We start from the raw sequence: 20,429 nt of genomic DNA on the forward strand, positions 1-20,429 counted from the left end.
CCATGTTCATAGCAGTACAGTTTGTAAAAGCTAAAACTTGGAAACAGCGCAAATGCCCATCAACTGAAGACTGGATAAAGAAAATGTGGTTTTTTAATAAAATGGAGTACTACTCAGTCATAAAAAATGAGAAATTAGATACATTTATAGCTAAATGGATGCACATTGAGGCAATACTCCTAAGTGAAATAAATAGGACACACATGAATAAATACTGAATAGTTTCTCTGGTGTGAGGAACTGAAAGTGTAAATAAAGACTAAATGTATAATAGGTAATGTGAAATAGGAAGAAAAGGGGCAAAGGGGAAGGAAGTGGGAGGGATTGGGGAAAGGATAGAAGAGAATGGGATTAATATGAGAAAATGGAAAAATAGGAACAAAATCTTCATAAATAGGGAGGACTGGAGGGGTTGAAGGGAGGGCTGGGCAAGGGAGAAAAATAAGAACCAAGAGAGACTATGTAAAGTTGCAAATTTCCAATGATGAATTTCATTATATTGTATACCTAAAATGTACCAATGATTAGAATGAATAATTGATAATGCAAAATAGGAAGAAAAGGTCCAAAGGGGTAGGGGTAGTGGGAGGGGCAGGGGAAAGGAAAGAAGGGAAAGGGAAAATGATGAGAAATGGAAAAAATGGAAATAAAGTCTTTGTAAATAGGGAAGGGTGGAGGGGGTGAAGGGAGGGCTAGGAATGGGGAAAAATAAGAACCAAGATGCATTATGTAAAGGTACAATTCCCAATGAGAAATGTAATTGTGTTGTATACCTACAATGTACCAATAAAAGAATTTAATAAATAAATAAATAAATAAATAAATAAATAAAAGAAGACCCAAAAAACTCAACCAAAAAACTTCAAGACTTAATTGACAGATTCAGTAGAGTAGCTGGATACAAGGTCAACACTCAAAAAACAATAGCCTTCATGTACACAAATAACAGACTCACTGAGAGAGAAATTAGGGAAACAATTCCTTTTACAATAGCATCCAAAAAAATGAAATATTTAGGAGTCAATCTAACAAATGAAGCAAAACACCTCTACACTGAAAATTACAGCACTCTGATAAAAGAGATTGAAGAGGGTACAAGAAAATGGAAAGACATCCCTTGCTCCTGGGTAGGAAGAACCAATATAGTGAAAATGGCCATACTTCCAAAATTGCTATATAAATTCAATGCAATGCCAATCAAAATTCCAACAATATACTTCACAGAACTAGAGAAAACAATCCAAAAATTCATTTGGAACCATAAGAGACCTAGAATAGCTAAAGCAATTCTAGGCAACAGAGACATGGGGTATCACAATCCCAAACTTGAAACTCTACTACAAAGCTACTGTGATAAAATCAGCATGGTACTGGCAAAGGAACAGACCCGAGGATCAGTGGAATTGATTAGAAGATGCAGAAACAACTCCAGACATGCTCAGCCACCTCATCTTTGACAAAGGAGCCAATCACCATCATTGGAGGAAAGATAGTCTGTTCAATAAATGGTGTTGGAAAAACTGGATTTCAACCTGCCAAAGATTGAAACTAGACCCACACCTATCACCATGCACTAAACTAAGATTGAAGTGGATTAAAGATCTAAATATTAAGACAGAAACACTAAACTTGCTGGAAGATAAGTTATGTAGAACTCTTGAAAACACTGGCATAGGAAAAGACTTCATGAACAAAACCTCAGTAGCACGGGAACTAGCAGAAAAATCAACAACTGGGATCTCATCTTATTAAAAATCTGCACTGCAAAAGAAACCACCAACGGAGCTAACAGACAACCTACAATATGGGAAAAAAAAATTTTCAGCTGTACCTCAGACAAAGGACTACTATCAAGAATTATATAAAGAATTGAAAAGATCAGAACTCCCAAATTAAAAGACCCAATTCAAAAATGGGCATCTGAAAAGAACAGACATTTCTCAGACAAGGAACTAAAAGCAGCAAACAAATATATGAAAAACTGGTCAGCATCACTCATCATTCAAGAGGTGCAGATGAAAACAACACTGAGATTCCACTTCATCCCAGAAAGAATGGCTGCTATCAAGAAATCAACCAATAACTAATGTTGGCAGGGGTGGGGGGAGAAAGGAACCCTTCTCCATTGTTGGTTGGAGTGCAGACTGGTGCAACCACTGTGTAAGTCAGTATGGAGATACCTCAAAGAACTAGGACTAGAGGTCCCATTTGACCCAGCTATTCCCCTGCTTTGTATCTTCCACAAAGAATTAAAAGAATCATACCACAGTGATATGTGTGCACCCATGTTTATTGTGGCACAGTTTGTAATAGCTAAAGCTTGGAAGCAGCCCAATTGCCAATCAACTGGAAACTGGATAAAGAAAATGTGGTTTATTTATAAAATGGAGTACTACTCAGCCATAAAGAATGAAAAACTAGAGTTATTTATAGCTAAATGGATGCATATCAAGGCCATACTCTTAAGTGAAATGAATAGGACACACATGTGTAAATACCAAATAGTTTCACTAGTGTGAGAAACTGATATTGTAATCAAGGGTTAAAATGATTAAAATGAATAGTTGATAATTTGAAATAGGAAAAAATGTCCAAAGACGAAGGAGTGAAAGGAGGGGAAGGGGAAAGGAAAAGAGGGAAAGGAAAAACTATGAGAAAAGAAAAAAAAATGGAAATGAAATCTATGTAAATAGGGAAGGGTGGAGGGTGTGAAGGGTGCACAGGTAATGGGGAAAAAATAAGAACCAAGATACATCATGTACAGGTACAAACACCCAGTGATAAATGTAAATGAATTGTATACCTAAAATGTACCAATAAAAGAACTGAAAAAAAAAAAACTACTTACTTGCTTAAAGACATGGGTCTTTCTAGAACTCCAAGGATAAAGCCTGCTAAGAGAATTCTTTCTCCTTTAAATGAAAATATGAAGAAGTTCTGAGGGTCAATAACTATAGGGATGAATATTTGAATACCATCAATAATTTCTACCTTCCTCCCTCTGACTGTGAGCATGAAAAGCACATTTGGCCATGAAGAATGGTCCAGCCAGTCTACATGACAATGGGATGCAGCCTCATAGCCATTGAGAAGTCTCTATTGTTTTACCTCCACTGACATACAAGTCAAACGGCAGGGAAAAGAAAAGTCTCTTCTCCAAAGTTCATCAGAAAAAACTAAGATATTCCATGGCTGAAGATCTCACAAGACCTGATCATGACTCTGGCCCTTAGCAGCATTCATGGTGAAAAAAACATCACATGGCCAGGTTATGTACAGGCTCATTTTTTACCTAAGGAATATCATACCCTGTAGCCAGGCTACATGCACAGAGGTCTCATCTATCATCAGCAATCTCACCACAACAAACACTTTTTCATCACTGCAGATATCTGAAAGGAAGGCAAGCCACACCCTGCTAAAATCTTATCCTTTGCTCTGCAAGAACACTGGGCTGTGCTCTGGCATCACCACTGGCACAAAGGCTTTCTCTTCACTCTGATACTGGAAGCAATTCAAGTGCAGAAATATCATCCTGAGACTCATTATCATCAACTACTGACCTCCAAAGAATTCTGTGCTTTCTCCTGGGCAGGGTGGTCCATCACAACACCACTGGACCAAAGAATAAGCACTCCAAGGATGTAGAGAAGATCAACATTCATTTTACTGCACTATACACAAAGGAAAAATTCAGCATCAGTGGATTGGCTCAGTTCTTCCTTCATTGCTCTCCTGGGCTCCAGAACCTAAAGCAAAGTCACAGCAACCCCACTACCCCAAGACTCCACTTCAGGGACCCCAATATCACTTAGTGAAGGCCATGGATATTCCCTGCCTATGCTGCAGTGAAGGTCCATGGCTGTCCTTATACAGATCCTGGTGATGTTCAGGGCTCACCATGAGCTGTGGACTCCCTCACTGGAAAAGAAGCACAAGAGATTCTACCCTTTGTGGTCTCCTCAGTGTCTGCCTGTACAACTCCCATGTCATCCTATCATTCAGGTTCCACCACCACCACCACGCTCCTCCCTCCTTCTTGTCAACAAACTAGCCATGCAATGGTAATGGATGCCTTTGAGGAGATACCTCCCAATTCACTCCAATCCCCATCTCAGGGACCCACTCTGTCACAGTGACCTCATGCCCTGCTTACTCCCCTAGTGGGACAAGTATGAAATACACGTCATCTCTCCTGGAAGGGAACCAATAGCATCTGATGCTTCCTCATGACAGCAAGAAGGCACAGAGCACCACACTTGTCGATGAAGAGGGCAGAATCAGAGGTTCACCATCAATAGCCAACCTGTCACAGAAAAAAAGGCTACGATGCTGAGTGTGGCACAAACTCTGAACCACTCAGTAGTCAAGACCTTAGAGGGTGCATGTCTAGGAAACATGTGAATACCTCATGCACACCCTCTTCACATCCATCTGAATACAGACCATCACTTGGTGCCCAATGAGGTACCAGCATGCTGATTCTCACCTGACACCTGCATGCAGTTCCAGCCATAGTCTGCTCATCTTCCCTTGAAGGAACCTGCAGAAAACATGGAGAAGACAAAGTCAGTGTTGAGTCAATGAGCATTTCAATTCCCATAAAAACCACTGACTCACACTGGAAATGTACCTGGCTGCTGGGATAACTGCATGAAAACAATCCTGTCCCCACAGTCAAACCTCTCCTAAGTGGACCCCTGCAGACTCTCCTGCGCTACAGCTCCCCGGGCTGGGACACAGCAAGCACCCAAACCTAGACACCATGTCTTCTTCAGTGCTCACTCTTTTACCATCCATTTCACCTAAGCTGTGCCAAGTGTTCCCTCCCAGAGAGTGGCATTGCTGTGGATTCCATCCTTCCTTACTTGAGCAACTTCAAATCAAGCAGCGGGCTACAAATGCCAAGCCACACCTTTGTCACTTACTCATGCATGTGGAAGTGGCAGGACCTCATTGGTGGCCTGGGCACAAGCCCACACTTACCTGGATGTCTGTATGCATCCACCTGATTATACTGTGCTGCTCACTGTGACATGACTGTCCCTGTGAAAATGACATCAGAGAATACTGATTTAGTCCATGCAAGTCTCCTTCCACCAGCACATGTGAGCATTGTGGAGGTCACTGTGTTAGACTGTGGCCCCTTTGCTTTAACACCTCAGTCTCAGGGGTGTTTCCTAGAAAAAATATGGTAAGAGAATTCTTTCTCACTTGAAGGGAAACCTGCAGAAGTTCTAAGGCTCAATATTCATAGTGGATCTTAGCAAGAATCCTGGCCTCCCCATCCACCTAGCCAACATGAAAACTACATTACGGTTCAGTTCCCCTACATGAAAATGGGACACTTACCAGCAGCCACTGGGAAGATTTCACCTTCACTGGCACACAGGGGAATCAGTGGGGAAAAGCAAAGTGTGCCCAAGTGCCCTCCCACAATGTACATCAGTAAAGAAGAAGGTGTTGCATGGCTGAGGGTAGCAGCATCTCCCAAGACCTTTTGGCAGGATACCTAGTGATGAAACATGGTAATACCAGGTTAGCCAGAGGCTTCTTCTGACCTGGATACAGACATCTGGCCTAGTGATCAGTTTGTACCCATGGTGGTATTTCCCTGGCCTTCCATAAGTGTACATCAGCCAACTTCTTGATCACTCTGTATCCATGAAGGGAAAAGGAACAAGGCCATGCTAAAAGGATACGGCATGTTCTGCAAGCACACGACATGCTCGATTCATTGACAACCACCACTGCTGTGGGAGGCTTCCACTCCACCGCATACCAGATTGAAACTGAGGGAAGAATATCATCCCAAGGCTCTGATCCTCATCAAGTGGGTGCCTGCAAGTTACCTGTGCTTCTTTCTCAGCAGTCTGGTACCCAAGCATGTCACTACATATAGTAAGCAAGCAATCCCAGGACACAGGGACCTTGAACAGTACTTTCCCCACCCTATACAAAAAGAAAACTCACACAGACTAGATTTCTGATTTTTTAGTCTTTTATACTTGAATTTATTCACACAAAATATAGTATCGGCTACACTCAGGGCCCCAACATGCTCCACTGAAGCCTAGGAAGATCCATTTCCTGTGCTGTGATGGAGGCCATACTTGCTGCTATCTGGATCCTGGTGAGGTTCCAGGGGCTGGCCTTTCCTGGCTCACTGTGAGGTCTGGACCCATCACTAGAAAACACACCCAAAAGAACACATCCTGTACTTTATCCTATGCCCTTCTTTTTCTCCATCTGCACAATCTGCACATCATGGGATTACTCAGGTATCCATCACCACTACAAGAACCCTCATTTATGCACACTGAAAGCCAGAGAAGAGAAAATGGACACTCCTGAGCAGACACCGGACAAACTGTTACAGTCTGTATCTCAGGGAACTACTCTAGGATAATTATCTGAATCCTTGCTTTTTCTCTACAATGCCTAGTTTGTTGTTGTTGTTGTTGTTGTTCTTTTTTTTGAAGCAAAAAATTTATTAGTACATTTCAGGTAAACATAATGATAGCATTCATCACAGGGAATTTGTACCTATTCATGATGTATCTTTCTTCTTCTTTTTTTTCCCATTCTCCTCCCCTCCCTCTACCTCTCTCCTTCTCCTTTATTTACAAAAGCTTTGTTTCCATTTTTTCTTCTATTTTCTTTTCTTTCTTTCTTCTTTCCTCTCCCCCTCCCCTCCCTCTTTTGTTACCCTTTACAATGGCCAGTTTAAAGGCACACTTTCGACCTGGATTCAGTAGCACCTGATTCTACACCCTGATAGGAATGAGCCCCTTAACCTCACACTTGCCAAATAAAGGAGACTACCTCAGAGTTTCACTATCAACAATGAAAATCACATCTGAAAATAAGATCTCTGATGTGTGAATGTGGGGTCAGCTCAGAACTCGACAGTCACAGTGACCTTCCCAGCATAAGAATCCACTACATGACAACATCTCATTAGGCTATTACCTTTATGCTAGCCACCTGGATATTGAAGATTGGATGGGTGCCAATGGGCTGTAATTTATACTTTTGTTTTTCCTTGGTTTGTTCAAGGTTTTTCAACACACTCATTCAAGTGATCACTTCCATTAACTTGAAAGCACCTACAGAAAACTGTCATTTAGCTCTCATCTTGCTCTTCCATGTCACTGATGCTTTCTGCCCCTCACCCAGAAACAGAAAGGCATCCTTCAGCTATGTGTCAATATAGTCCTTAATTCTATGTAAATTGTATTCTCTGGCATGTCCAAATGTGTAATAGAGCAATCTGTAAATTTTTCAATGTTTACTGTTGTGTTATAACACCACCATGTCTACATCCAACCATGATGTGATGGATCCCTGAAATTGTACAGGTTCACTATTCACTTCTGTCTCATACAAAATGCAGTATTGCATTCACTAGATATTTTCATCATGTCTCTCATTTCATCCATTAGTACTTGTAACAAAACCTCAGTAACAAGTGTCAAGGACATCCCCATCACTCATCCCTGTATATGAAGATCTGGTTTCCTGTGATGTGGTGAATGCCCACATTAGCACTTATAGAGAGACCAGTAGTGTTCTACTTTACAAACTCATTTTGCTTGCTGTGATGTATTCACCCATCTATGGACTCTTGTCATAGACTTCTGATTTGGTATATGTCTCATTTGCACTTATACAACTCCAAATTCCCTATGTCACTTCATTGTTTCAGCATCCACTTACGTTATCTAGATACTTGCAGGCTTCCATGGATAATGCCTTGTAAGAGAGTGTTGTCTGTCTTCAGTGATACATGCAAACCTTCCAAGGACAATATTTCAGAGATGGACTCAGTGAAAATTACATAAATCTCTTCTCCACCAGTAGCAATACAAGCATATTACATCTATTACATTCCAGAAAAGATGCAATGACATTTGATGTATCCTTGTAATATTAAGGTGATAATATGTTTTGAAAACATGTATCACCAGAAGTGGGGAATATAATAAAACCTAACACAGTCATAAAATGAATTGCTGAAAATGAGATGTCACTAGTGAGTGACTATCATCCCAGACCAATACACTAGCCAAGACCTTAACATCTGAGCACCTAGTTAGGAACTTGCCAGGATTATAGAAGATCAAACAGCCTTCACTGGACTATGACCATTTTATCATTTACCTTGTTACTAGGGTGACTGCAACAACCATCTTTTCTGGATCACTGTGTTCTCTTGAAGGGCATCTGAAAAAAATACAAAGCCAGTTTGGCATAGAAGGTGCTGTGTCAGAACATGAGCCCACTACCTTTTTAATGTCCATTGCTAAAGGACGGCTGAACTCCTCAGGATACTTGGATTCACCAAACAAAAACAGTATTGTCAGAGAGCCCATATTTTGTCATCTCCACACCCCAGAAATTAACCTATGCTTACTGCAGTCCTAGAGTTCCACAATAATTTCAAGTAACCAGTTCATAATCACTCCCTCAGCAGTCCTTGCTAAAACACCAATTTTCCCTATGGCATATAAAGGATAAACTCATATTTACTAGAACTGTGAAGGACAAAATTATTTCTTATAGGAGCAGTGACCACTAAATCTAGTAATAGTCAGGACACCCTCATCCCTTTCCTCTATGGATGAAGATCTGGTTTAGGGTACTTCAGCACTTCAACCCTCTATGGACTTTACTCACTCCCATGGGTAGGATAATCACAATGTCTTCAGAGGAACTTGAAAATCAAATCATGAAAAATGATTTTGGAACCTATGTCATTCAAGGAAGACATTGACACATTCCCTTGGTCATGGCGTTCAACATGACAAATCATATTCTTATCACAATTACATGGCTAAAGCTGAACACTGAGGTAAAAGCCTACTAAGAAATACCATCTTGTTTGGAAGAAACACTAGCAAAATTCCCATGGTCAATACTAGGGGATAGGAAATATGGTCAATGACCTGCATCCCTATACAATAACCTGTCACAATCTCTAAATAAGTCCATAGTACAATCTCATATTTACAAAAAGCATTACTGACAAATCATATTTTGAACTGTGTTCTAAGCAGAGGTTACCACAGGAGTTCAAAAGCATCATTCATGCTATAAATACCAAAAAATAAGAAATGCTTCTAATGATTTCAAGTCAACAAACCTAGGATAAAACTTAATGGAATACCTGCCAAAAAGCCAGGGTAACATTGTGTTAGATATCCCATCCACTTTACCAAGAAATCTGAAGGTTATCTGTTGGCATCTTGGTAGGGACAATTTCTTAATTACCAGGTTAGTCATAACATTTCATAAATTACCATTCTTAAGTTCAATCACTATAATTTAATAACTGTTGGAATCTTAGACAACACTTTGAGATGTGTGTCTGGGATGCATCATCTTTCTCCTGAGGGGAGAAAAAAAGGACAACTTTAAAATTTTGGTCACCTCCATCATCAGGGAAACCAACTGAAGTACTTAGATCTTTAGAACTTCAAGGTCAGAGATGTTGTTCTTCACACCATTTTCTCTTGGCTGGCTACCTGTAGAAAAAAATATGGTCAATACTGTAATGTGGATCAGTTGAATAACTTACATGGATCCCTGCATATGCCTCCACACCTCCTAGGATTAAATTCAGAGTTTATCAAAACTTTACATAATAAGCTACTTGTTACTAGCAGTGGTAAACAGAATCATTCCTTTACTAAATATGTACAGGAAACATGCTAAAATAAATGTAAGAACCCCACACTTACAATATCCCTCTTGATCATCATGGCCATGAGTTCAACAAACTGCCACTGTTCGTCATCATGAGACTTACCACCGTATCTGCATGGAAATGTAAAAACATGGGTGACAAGTATATGTATGGTAAGACTTTTCTACTGGGACCCTTCAAATAACTTTCTTTATTGTCATTATTGCAAGATTTCATTTCTACCTGGACTCATCAAGTCTACTTGTATTCTTGATTATTTTATGATGAACATCATTGTTGCAAACCTCATTATCTCATGACTGCTAATATTTAACTTGTTAACTACCATGATGCTTAAATGCATAATAATAACCTGAGTACATGAAAGTCATTTGAAATTCCCAGGGTAAATTCTCTCTAAATGTAAGATAATCCAATAATATGGTTTCTAGAATATGAAATACTGCATTCCTTATCTACATACTTACATTTTTTTAATCATATGATAAAAATTGTAGGGAAACAAACATCACTGACCCAGATATTTGATGATCTAATGGTTGGTCTGGCATGTGCTCTACATGAAAATATTTACTCTAATACAGAAATACCTCCTGATAATGAACTTTTTAAGTTCACTGTTAACCCTTGACAGGAATCAAGACACAACCTACCAGGAACTGTTGAACAGCTTCTATTACATCCATGATCACAGGACTCTACCTGGATTCTTGTGGTTCTCCAAGGTCAAGGATAATGTCAGATAAGACAACATTTCTTCGTGGAATATCTGCCTAGTTCCTATGATTACTATAGTTGGGACTATGTGATAAATACTTGGATATGTGCAACCTCCTCACAGGGTTACACATTCTCTCTGAAATACAGAAAAGAAACTGCATGGTTTCAAGTGTTCCTAAGGATGTTATTATTCCTCACCTGAATACTGGCAAAGAAATCATGATGGCAAGTGGTAGGGAAACCATAACTTCACTTGCCTCATGTGATCTGAAGATCAGGTGGTCTGTGCTTTAGTTTTGGTCTACATCAGCACTTGTTTGCATAAAAGCAATGTCTGCCATTAAAGGCTGATGTTAGATTAACAGCGATCTCATGATACAAATCTGCAAAGGCTTTAGAAAATACATCTTTAAGAATATTTGAGAAGGTAAAACCAGTAAGATGCTAAGCTGTGCTGTGGTTTGGGCCTACATCAGAACCTACATGAAACCACCTACCTACATGGTGTGCTGACCAACAGTTGAAAGGGTTACTATAAGGTCTTGACAGAAATCTAAAAATCCCAGTGTTTGGTGCACATCTTATTGCATGTCTATACCTGCAAATAAAGAAAAATCCATGTTTACTGTTACAAATTTATTTTTTACCTATAAACATACTGCTCTAGTCAGTGTTTCCAAGGAAACAGATTTACCACAGGATATACAAATTTATAGGACTGTCTTACAATATTCTCCCAAAAAGTCAAACGCAGCAAAGTGCAATAGATCTTTCCACATAATATTCCACATGAGTCCTGCCAGAGGCCTATGGCCCTCAGCAATGTCTCATGCAAGTTCATATCAAGAATCTGCACCAAAAGGCCCAAGGGCCAGTGGTAGAAGCTCAAAAGTCTATGCCGGCAGGGTGAACAATCTGTGCCAGAACACTGAGGGATCTGCACTGGAGCCAGGAAGTGATGCTCAAGACAAAGACAAAGACCAGCAGCCCCCACCCACCCACCCACTGAGGGAGCAACAGCAAGAAAAGCCACTGAGTTCCAGTTCCAACAAAGCTTCTCCTGGGAAATCAGCAGCCAGCATTCCTCCCCTCCTATCCTCCTTTTATGCAGTTCTGGCAACAATCCTTAGGTGGGTCACCCACACCCAGAATCACCCTCAGTTAAGCAGAGCATTCCCACTTAAGCTGGCCATTATTTCATCCACACACATACCAAAAACAATTTCAGTAGAAGAATTTCAACAGTATCATTAATTACCTTGATGTCTGGAAACATCTTTAATGAGAAATGTAAAAACAGCTCATCTCTGTGCACTTGGAAAGAGCTTGATGGGAGAGCAAAAGACTTGAGAACACAAGTTCCAGTGTCACAGTTCTAATTTCATGGTTTCTCAGTGTTAGTCAAGGGTGTTATCTATCCTTCCTTATCACTTGCCTGGATACCTGGAAAGCTCCATTAATAAACATGTATGTACACAGTGATGTCTTGACTGGAACCTAAGTAGATCCATGTGATAAATGCATTTAAGGACACAGTCTGTTCTATCAAAATACCAACAAATAACCTTGGTCCACTTTCATCATTAGGGAACTGTCAACACTCTTTGGATCCCATCAAAACTTCAGTACCAGCAACATTCTTAGAGTCATCATATTCTCTTCACATAACACCTTCAATGATTAAATGGTCAATACTGTGGAAAAAATAGTATATCTTACCAAGACACATATAGTTATTAGTAGGATTATTACTAATGTCATTATATTTAAACTCTAAATGTTAAGGAATAAAAAACAGCATTATTTCCCAACTGACAATTTTTTTCCTACCTGACACACTAAAAGCATAACACAAATGTCACCTTGATTGCCTAGGTATCTGAAAATCAAGTGGTCCCTATGTTTTGAAAGCCCACATCGTCACTCAGAAACCAGCAAAATCTCCATGAAAAATCACTGAGAAGCCTCACCACCCCAACCTCTGACTTTCCCCTCATGTTTGTAAAATGTCAACACTCTCAAACAGTTATGATGCCCCTAACAATCCTTTCTCTCCTGTTTACAGGCAGCAAATGCTCCAGTCAGTCCTTAGGACCTAACGAGATCTGATTAGTGGATGCCTCTGCTACTCAGTGTTATGCGGCCCTGGAATTGACCATTATGGGGGTATTTGCACTAAAGAAGTTAATAAATTCCACACTTGGGGCATTTCTTTTGGGAGAACCAGTTATTAAGCATTTACCAGAATATGCTGATGCACAAAGTAATAAATGAACAGGGAGAAGCACTATGAGTACTGACAACTCAATCTTTTTGTTTCTCATGAACTTCTTGTGACTTTTGTAGATGAAAGAATATGTCAGTTTGCTCCACATATGCCTTAAAATAACTATTTTTCTAAACTGTTATATATTTTATGAAAAGAAATTTTAGACACTTTTATTACAAATTTCTTAATATAATATTAATGCTGGTTAGGAACTTACAAATCTCATGTCAAAAGTTTATAAATGTGCTTACAAAGATAGGTATTAAATAATTCTTATTATATAATTGTTCAAAAAGATTTAGATAAGTATATATATGTATATATATATTACTAGATCTAGCATAGAAATCAGATACACAAATTTATAACATAGGTATAAATATATAAAATCACTGATACAGGTTTGAACACACACACAGACACACACACACACCCCTTCATCTATTCATCCTAGTGATAGTCTTATTACTAGTGGGTCTCTAGAACTCAGACTTACTAAAATGTTTCTGATTTAAATCCAAAGAGCTGAAAACTCATAAGTTGGGTTGGAGATGCTTACAAGCCAGAAAAATCATGTTCTAGAATACATTAAGAGTAATGGCGATGCACAGAACATATGAGAAACCCATTCACCAGCTGAAAAGACCTCTGAGATTGGACAGAGTGGAAACAAAAAGGCCAGTTCAAATCACAAAGCCAAATCTCACTAAAAGGTCTTTCTTTTGAAGACTGCATTTAATTGACCAGTAACCTAGCAAGTAGTACATTTGTAGAATGCAGTTTAGCTGAAAAGCTGGTTTTATGAAGAAGTCAGTGACCACTGGAAGTAATCAATATGCCTGTCCCCATGGGCCATGGCCTAAGTACATATGGATTTCAGACCCCTGCTTCTAGTTGCATACTGGTCATGCCTCCTGATTAGCTCTGACACACAAAGAGCTCTGAAATTATCTTTCCTGTTCTGACTATATGAAAACAGCTGAACAAACTAAAAATCAGGAACTTTAATTAGATCTGCAAGAGCACTGAGGTCACATCACAAACTGCCACAGCAAAAACCAGACAGGCATGCAAGTATAGAGAATCACAGTTTACCGGGACCAGAGACATATGGAGATAGAAACTGGTAGGAACAAATAAACAGCAACTGATGAACTGCTGAAAGCTGACTTCAGACTAACTCCAGAGTTAAAATCCACTGTACCCAGTTTTAGGGGGCCTCCTATACTGGTGTGGGTTTGGCCTTCAGAAGACCCACCAGCAGTGAGTAAAATATGAGAGGCAATCTTCTCTTCTGTGAGCAGTGAAGAACAGAAGTAACCACTTTGAAATAAGCCCAGACAGTTCTCCTTTCTCTAATGAGATTGTGCTCAAGAGAAGCTACTTTGCTACAGCCTTATCTGATGAAGAGGAAGAGCAACTAGACATTGTTAGTCATTCTAGATTTTCTGTCTTGTGTAATAGGAAAAAAAAAGTTGAGAAAAGTTACTGATGGCTACAACTCGGGAACTCAAGTCCATTAAAAAAACTGATATATAATTTTAAGATGGAATGCTTCCCTTCCTCAAAATCTTATCCCTACACTGACAGAGCTCCTATATAAAAACAGTGGGTTACAAATGAGACACCTAAGAGAGACATTCTATTTAAGAAGAGGTTCTTAGGAGACTTGGAGACAGCATGGAAGTGGCAAACAATGGGAAATTAGAGAAAAATGGAATCTTTGGTGCACAGTTATAATAAACCTTAAACAGGAAACACCCAGGTCCTGGCCAGACTAACATCATCTTTATACTGATAGCCTGACTCACTCAGTGCCCAACAATAAAATTTTGGATATACTAAAGGCAAGAAGAACATGCGATCTGAAGAAACAGAATGAGCATCAGTACTGGATTCAGATATAACACAGATTTTGAAATTGTCAGATAAGAAGCTTACAACAACTGTGATTGATATATTAAAGGTTTTATGGTATGCTAAAAAATTTATTTGGTCTTTGATCCCATTCCTGGCAAAGAATTTCAAAATCCCTTGGAACTTCCTCAGTTATGGGCATGCTTGTGTTAATGTTGGTCTTAATGAAATGACTCATGGTAGATGCCTAATTAGCTTCAGGATCAGGGCTGTTCACTAGAGAGACCAAACTCATGATTAGAAGGCTGGAATTCTGGGCCAGTCTGACCTCCATGAAGGAGAAAGCACTGAAGATTGAACTCAGTCACATGCCCAGTGGTTTACACAGTCATGCCTGTGTGATGACAGCCCATACGAAAACTCTGGACACCAAGTGGAGCATCCCAAATCATGAACACACTGTGGCGCACAGACAATGCTACATGCAGATTCCATAGAAAGGATACAAGAGCACGGAATCCCGACCCTTCCAGAAATTTCTTCTGTTTCCTTCATAATAAAACTGTATCTGTAAGAGAGGGAGGAAGAAAGGTGCTGAGAGGAGGAGAGTAACAAGGGAAGGAAGAAAGAAAGGGCATTGGAGAGGAATAAAGAAAGGTAAAATAGAACATTTTATTCTTAATCTATTAGATAACTGCTGAAAGTAATAGTAGCTGTGAGACCAAAGCGACTCTAGTTTGCTAAAAGCCACTATTCCCCTAGCCTCTATTATTAATGGTTGAAATGTGCTTGCTCTGGGACAAAAGACACACTCTGTAACAAAGCAAAGTTCTTAAGTTAATTGCTCAACCATCAGTTTGCCCAGGAAATAAACATTCTGGGCCCCCATTTGTAAAACAATCTGTCAATGTGCTGACCATCAGTACATAATGGTCGTGGCCATTAGCCACTGTGTCTACTGACTGCCAGTACTTGACAGTCGGCCACTAACCTTTGTCCCTCTTTTCCCTCCTAAAACCTATACCTAATCACCCCTCAACCCCCAATGGGCCTAGCCAATCAGAAGTATACACTTCGTATTTGCTAAATGCCAACCAATCATGTGATTGCTAAATGGAAAATCCCCAAACCTTGCTGTACTTTAGTAAAAACCCCACTAATTTGAAATGCGGGGCTCTCAATCTTGACCCTCTGCTTCCTTCCCTGACAGTTGAGAGTCCCTGCTCGAGATTGAATAAACGACCCTCATGTGCTTGCATCGGAAATGGCTTCCTGGTGGTCTTTGGGACTTTGCGATCTGGGCACAACAGTAGCAACAATATATTGGGTGCATATAATTTCTGAATGAGTGGAATCAGTGACAGCAACAGTGGCAGGGATAGTAAAAGTTTTATAGCTTTCAATGATGCAAACAGCCTGCTGCAGCACAAGTGCCATAGGATTGCCACCACTGGCATAGGGAGTAGTAGCATGGGGGAATTGAGAATGATCTGCTCTAAGGTACCTATGTTAGCAGAGAAGCAGTATAGTGTTATTTGAAACTAACAACTTAGACTTGGTGGTCTTAGATAAGCTGTAAATATATATTGCAAACTCTATGACAAGCACTAACATTTTTTTTTAATTTTTATTTATTTAATATTTCTTTTTGGTACTGGGGATTGAACTCTGATCCTTGCATTTGCGCAACAGGCTGAAAAACCACTGAGCTAAATCCTTGTCCCACACTAACATTTTTAAAAGGTATAATTGATATGCTAAGTGAAGAGAGAAAATGTATTCATTAAAGAAACAAGGCAAGAAAAATTACAGAAGGACTACTCTCTAGAATATATAAAGAACTGAAAAAAATCTGACCCCCCAGATTCAAAGACCCAATTCAAACATGGGCACCTGAAGGGAACAGACATTTCTCAAAGAAGTAAAAGCAGCAAACAAATATATGAAAAAATGTTCAACATCACTCATCATTCAAGAGATGCAGAAGAAAACAACACTGAGATTCCACCTCACACCACAAAGAATGGCTGCTATCAAGAAATCATCCAATCACAAATGCTGGCAGGGCTGCGGGGAGAAAGGAACCCTTCACCATTGCTGGTGGGAGTGTAGGCTAGTGCAACCACTGTGGAAATCAGTATGGAGATACCTCAAAGAACTAGGGCTAGAGGTCCCATTTGACCCAGCTATTCCCCTGCTGGGTATCTTCCCCAAAGAATAAAAGAATCATACCACAGTGATATATGTGTCCCCATGTTCATAAGGCACAGTTTGTAATAGCTAAAGCTTGGAGGCAGCCCAAGTGGCCATCAACTGGAACCTGGATAAAGAAAATGTGGGGGTTTTTAATAAAATGGAGTACTACTCAGCCATAAAGAATGAAAAACTAGAGTCATTTATAGCTAAATGGATGCATATCAAGGCCATACTCTTAAGTGAAATAAATAGGACACACATTTGGAAATACCAAATAGTTTCACTAGTGTGAGAAACTGATATTGTAAACAAGGGTTAAAATGATTAAAATGAATAGTTGATAATTTAAAAGAGGAAAAAAGGTCCAAAGACGAAGGGGTGAAGGGAGGGGAAGGGGAAAGGAAAAGAGGGAAAGGAAAAACTATGAGAAAAGAAAAAATAAATGGAAATGATGTCTATGTAAATAGGGAAGGGTGGAGGGGGTGAAGGGCACACAGGTAATGGGGAAATAAAATAGGAACCAAGATACATCATGTACAGGTACAAACACCCAATGATAAATGGAAATGAATCATATACCTGAAATGTACCAATAAAAGAACTTAAAATTTAAAAATTAACAAAGAAACAAAAGAAAAATGAGGGAAGATTTTTAAAGAAATGAAAAACTGTCATGACTAGAAAACACAAGCATGGTAGAGATTAACTGAACTATATCAATGATTATTTTTAATATGAATTACCTAAATATATCAATTTAAACGTAAAGACTGTCAGAGTATACTTTTGAAAAAAATTCAAGTATAGCTTTTCTAGTCTACATAATTCCATTTGACATAAGTAAAAGTGGAAGGATAGAGAAAGATGATATACCATGGCAACACAACCCAATGAAATCTGAACCAGCAATATCAATTTCAGACAAAGCAGACTTCAAGAAAGAATCAGGGATAAAGAATTGTAATTGATAATGATAAATGGAGTCAGCTCTCCAAGAAGGCATAGTAAATCTTAACATATATGCACCTGAACAACTGATTATCAAAATATGTGGGAAAAAAGATCATTAGAGCTACAAGAAGAAATAGACACATACATTATTATAGTTGGAAACTTCAACACTCTTCAATTAGTAATTGATAGATGCAGCTGAAAGAAAAAATGGAAGTGCATGGTTGAATGAAAGGCCACCATCAATTCATTGGATGTAACTGACATTTAATAAATACTTCCTCCAACAAAGCAGAAGAAATTCTCTTGAAGCTCACATGGAACATTTACTAAGATGGACCACATTCTAGGCCACAGGACAGATGTTAAGAAATCATAGTTTGTTCTTGTACTACAAGGAAATTAAGCTCGATATCAATAATACAAACCTAGCTAGAAAATTCCCAAAATATTTAGACTGTAACACAGTTCCAAATAATATTTATCAGGAGCGTCTCAAGAAACTTTAAAATATTTTAAAGTAAATGATGAGAACACAAATTATCAAAATATGTTGAAGGCAGCAAAACCAGTGCATAGAGGAAAATTGATAACATTGAAAGCATAGTGTTAGAAAAAAAGAAAAGTAAATTAAGCTTCCACTTTAGGAAGCTACACAAATGAGGGCAATATCAAATGAATGCAAGGGCTGGGGATTTAGCTCAGTGGTTCTGCCACCTGCCTCACAAGTGCAAAGTACCAAGTTTGATCCCTGGTACCAAAATAAAGGAATAAATAAAATGAATGCAAACAAAAGAAAAAAACAATAAAAATTATTGCATAAATCAATACAATGGAAAAATAAAAAAAATTTTAAATATTGCTAAAAGCAGAATATGGTTCTTTGAAGATGAATGAAATTGATAAATCCTAACCAGGCTCATCAAGACAAAGAGAGAAAGAGGTCAATTACTAATATCACAAACAAGAGAGGACATCAATACTGAGCTCATTGAAATGAAGAAGATAATCAAGAATATTATGAACAACTCCATGCTGTCAGAGGCCAGAGAAGCAAGGCCTAACTGGCCTCTCTGAGCACAAAGGAGAAAGGCTGCACTCAGGGTGACTCCATATTGTGGGTTCCAGGGAAAAGCCAGAACACCTAAGATTAAGTTGTTTACCATAGTATGTACTAGTGGATATTGGAAAGCAGATGAACATTGTGCTACTTTGACTGCGTGTACCAGTGTTTAGGTGAATAAATGCAAGATGAGCCAGATGCTGGGGCTCCTAAGAGGCAAGAGACCCCTGGCTGCCCAAAGTTAAACTGATTCATGTCTCTTTGTCATTCATCCTTGCTTGCCCCCAGGCAACCAGTCTATTTAACAAAAAGAGCTATCACTTTTAGATACCTTCTAAACCTACCTGCAGTAGGTAGATTTTCCTTCTTCAGTCTTCCTTATCACCCTGAGGACACAGGAAGGGAACACTACATGTTCCCTTTCATTCACAGATTTGTTTTGTTGTTTTGTTTTCTCCTCTCATGGAATGACAGGTAACCTGCATTAGTTTTCTGCAGTTATTATTGGCAACCACTATCTCTTCCTGTTCCCAGCCTGAACATAGTCTTGGCTAATTGCTACCATAATCTTTAATTAGTTGTTGTTTGGCACAATGAATGATCACTATTTCCCAAGCCTGAACTGTTTCCAACTCATTCCATAGTAGAGTTATAACTGTCTCAAGTGTCTGCTTGGATCTTGATCATTTTTTAGGGCAAATGATCAATATTTGTTCTTATAGAAGTACTATTTTGTCCCTAACCTACTTCTTTCAAAATGAAATGTTTATGGATATGTTCCTTCTTGCACATTTCTTCACACTGGAAACTCTCAAAACTCTTGAAAATATGGATGCTTCTCCCAGTTTTATGGTATAGAGCACAGGTTAGCCAACTTTTCTTGTAAAGGGCCTGATCATAAGTACTTGTGGTGTTGCCAACTTCTATCTCAAATGACTCACTGTGTCTTTCTATTGTGAAAGCCATCCATAGGAGTTCACGCAAAGGAGTCAAATTGAGCCTCAGTAGCCCTAAACAGTAAGCTGCTCTAAACGTGCTGCCTCTGAACTTCTTTCTCTCCCTATCTCACTTTACCTACCAGTGTTTTGTGGGTCACTTCCTATGTAAACTGCCCGGGGATCTGGTATCTCAGGGTCAGTAACCCAAACTTAAAGTAACTGCAATAGAAAGATGAAACATGCATTAACATGGTGAATAGATTTGAAACTAAGATTGATGGTGAAAGAAATTGTGAACACAAAATGAGAAGACAGATGTAAGAGTACTGAGAAAAGATAAAGCACTCCACACATATAAGGTGAGACCATTTATATTATGGTTGTCATTAGAGTCTGAACCAGAAAATTGCTGTATAAAACATTGCCAATTCAAAGCTACTCTTAATTAGGAAGGCAAGCAGTCATATGAACAATATGAAACAGATGATTGAAAAGTAACAGCATCAAAGTACTATAGAAAATTTAAGCTGCATGTTTCATAGCTTTTTATAGATTTTTCTGTCAAATAAAGTTTGTAGAATAACAGTGTCTCTATATAAGTTAGCCGGACTAAAAAAGGTAACATTTGCAATAGTGTTTTTGACCTATTTTGAAAGTGAGAAAAACATTATAGAAAGAGTTGACTTTTCTTTTAAACATAACCTATCCTGATTTCCTTCCTCTTTT

The 20,429-nt window shown here is 38.9% G+C and overlaps 1 long non-coding RNA gene across 5 annotated transcripts; it reads right to left on the reverse strand.

The window, feature by feature from the left end:
* Positions 1-466: 466 nt before the first annotated feature.
* On the reverse strand, positions 467-19,195 carry LOC147827350 (uncharacterized). Of its 5 annotated transcripts, XR_015452500.1 has the most exons (9): positions 19,097-19,195; positions 10,927-11,027; positions 9,744-9,819; positions 9,433-9,527; positions 8,164-8,226; positions 5,353-5,512; positions 4,987-5,046; positions 4,490-4,543; positions 3,686-4,306 (listed from the first exon to the last, which is right to left on the reverse strand). It is a non-coding gene; the product is annotated as an uncharacterized LOC147827350 (long non-coding RNA). The 5 variants fall into 5 exon arrangements; XR_015452501.1 differs by lacking the exons at positions 3,686-4,306; positions 19,097-19,195 and adding an exon at positions 467-3,674 and having other exon boundaries at positions 10,927-11,088; XR_015452502.1 differs by lacking the exon at positions 19,097-19,195 and having other exon boundaries at positions 3,686-3,921; positions 10,927-11,088.
* Between the last annotated feature and the right edge of the window lie 1,234 nt (positions 19,196-20,429).

This window comes from Heterocephalus glaber, unplaced genomic scaffold (genome assembly GCF_053883595.1).
Source record: "Heterocephalus glaber isolate CG9 unplaced genomic scaffold, H.glaber_assembly_v1.0 deba00001447, whole genome shotgun sequence".
Taxonomy (NCBI): Eukaryota; Metazoa; Chordata; class Mammalia; order Rodentia; family Bathyergidae; genus Heterocephalus; species Heterocephalus glaber.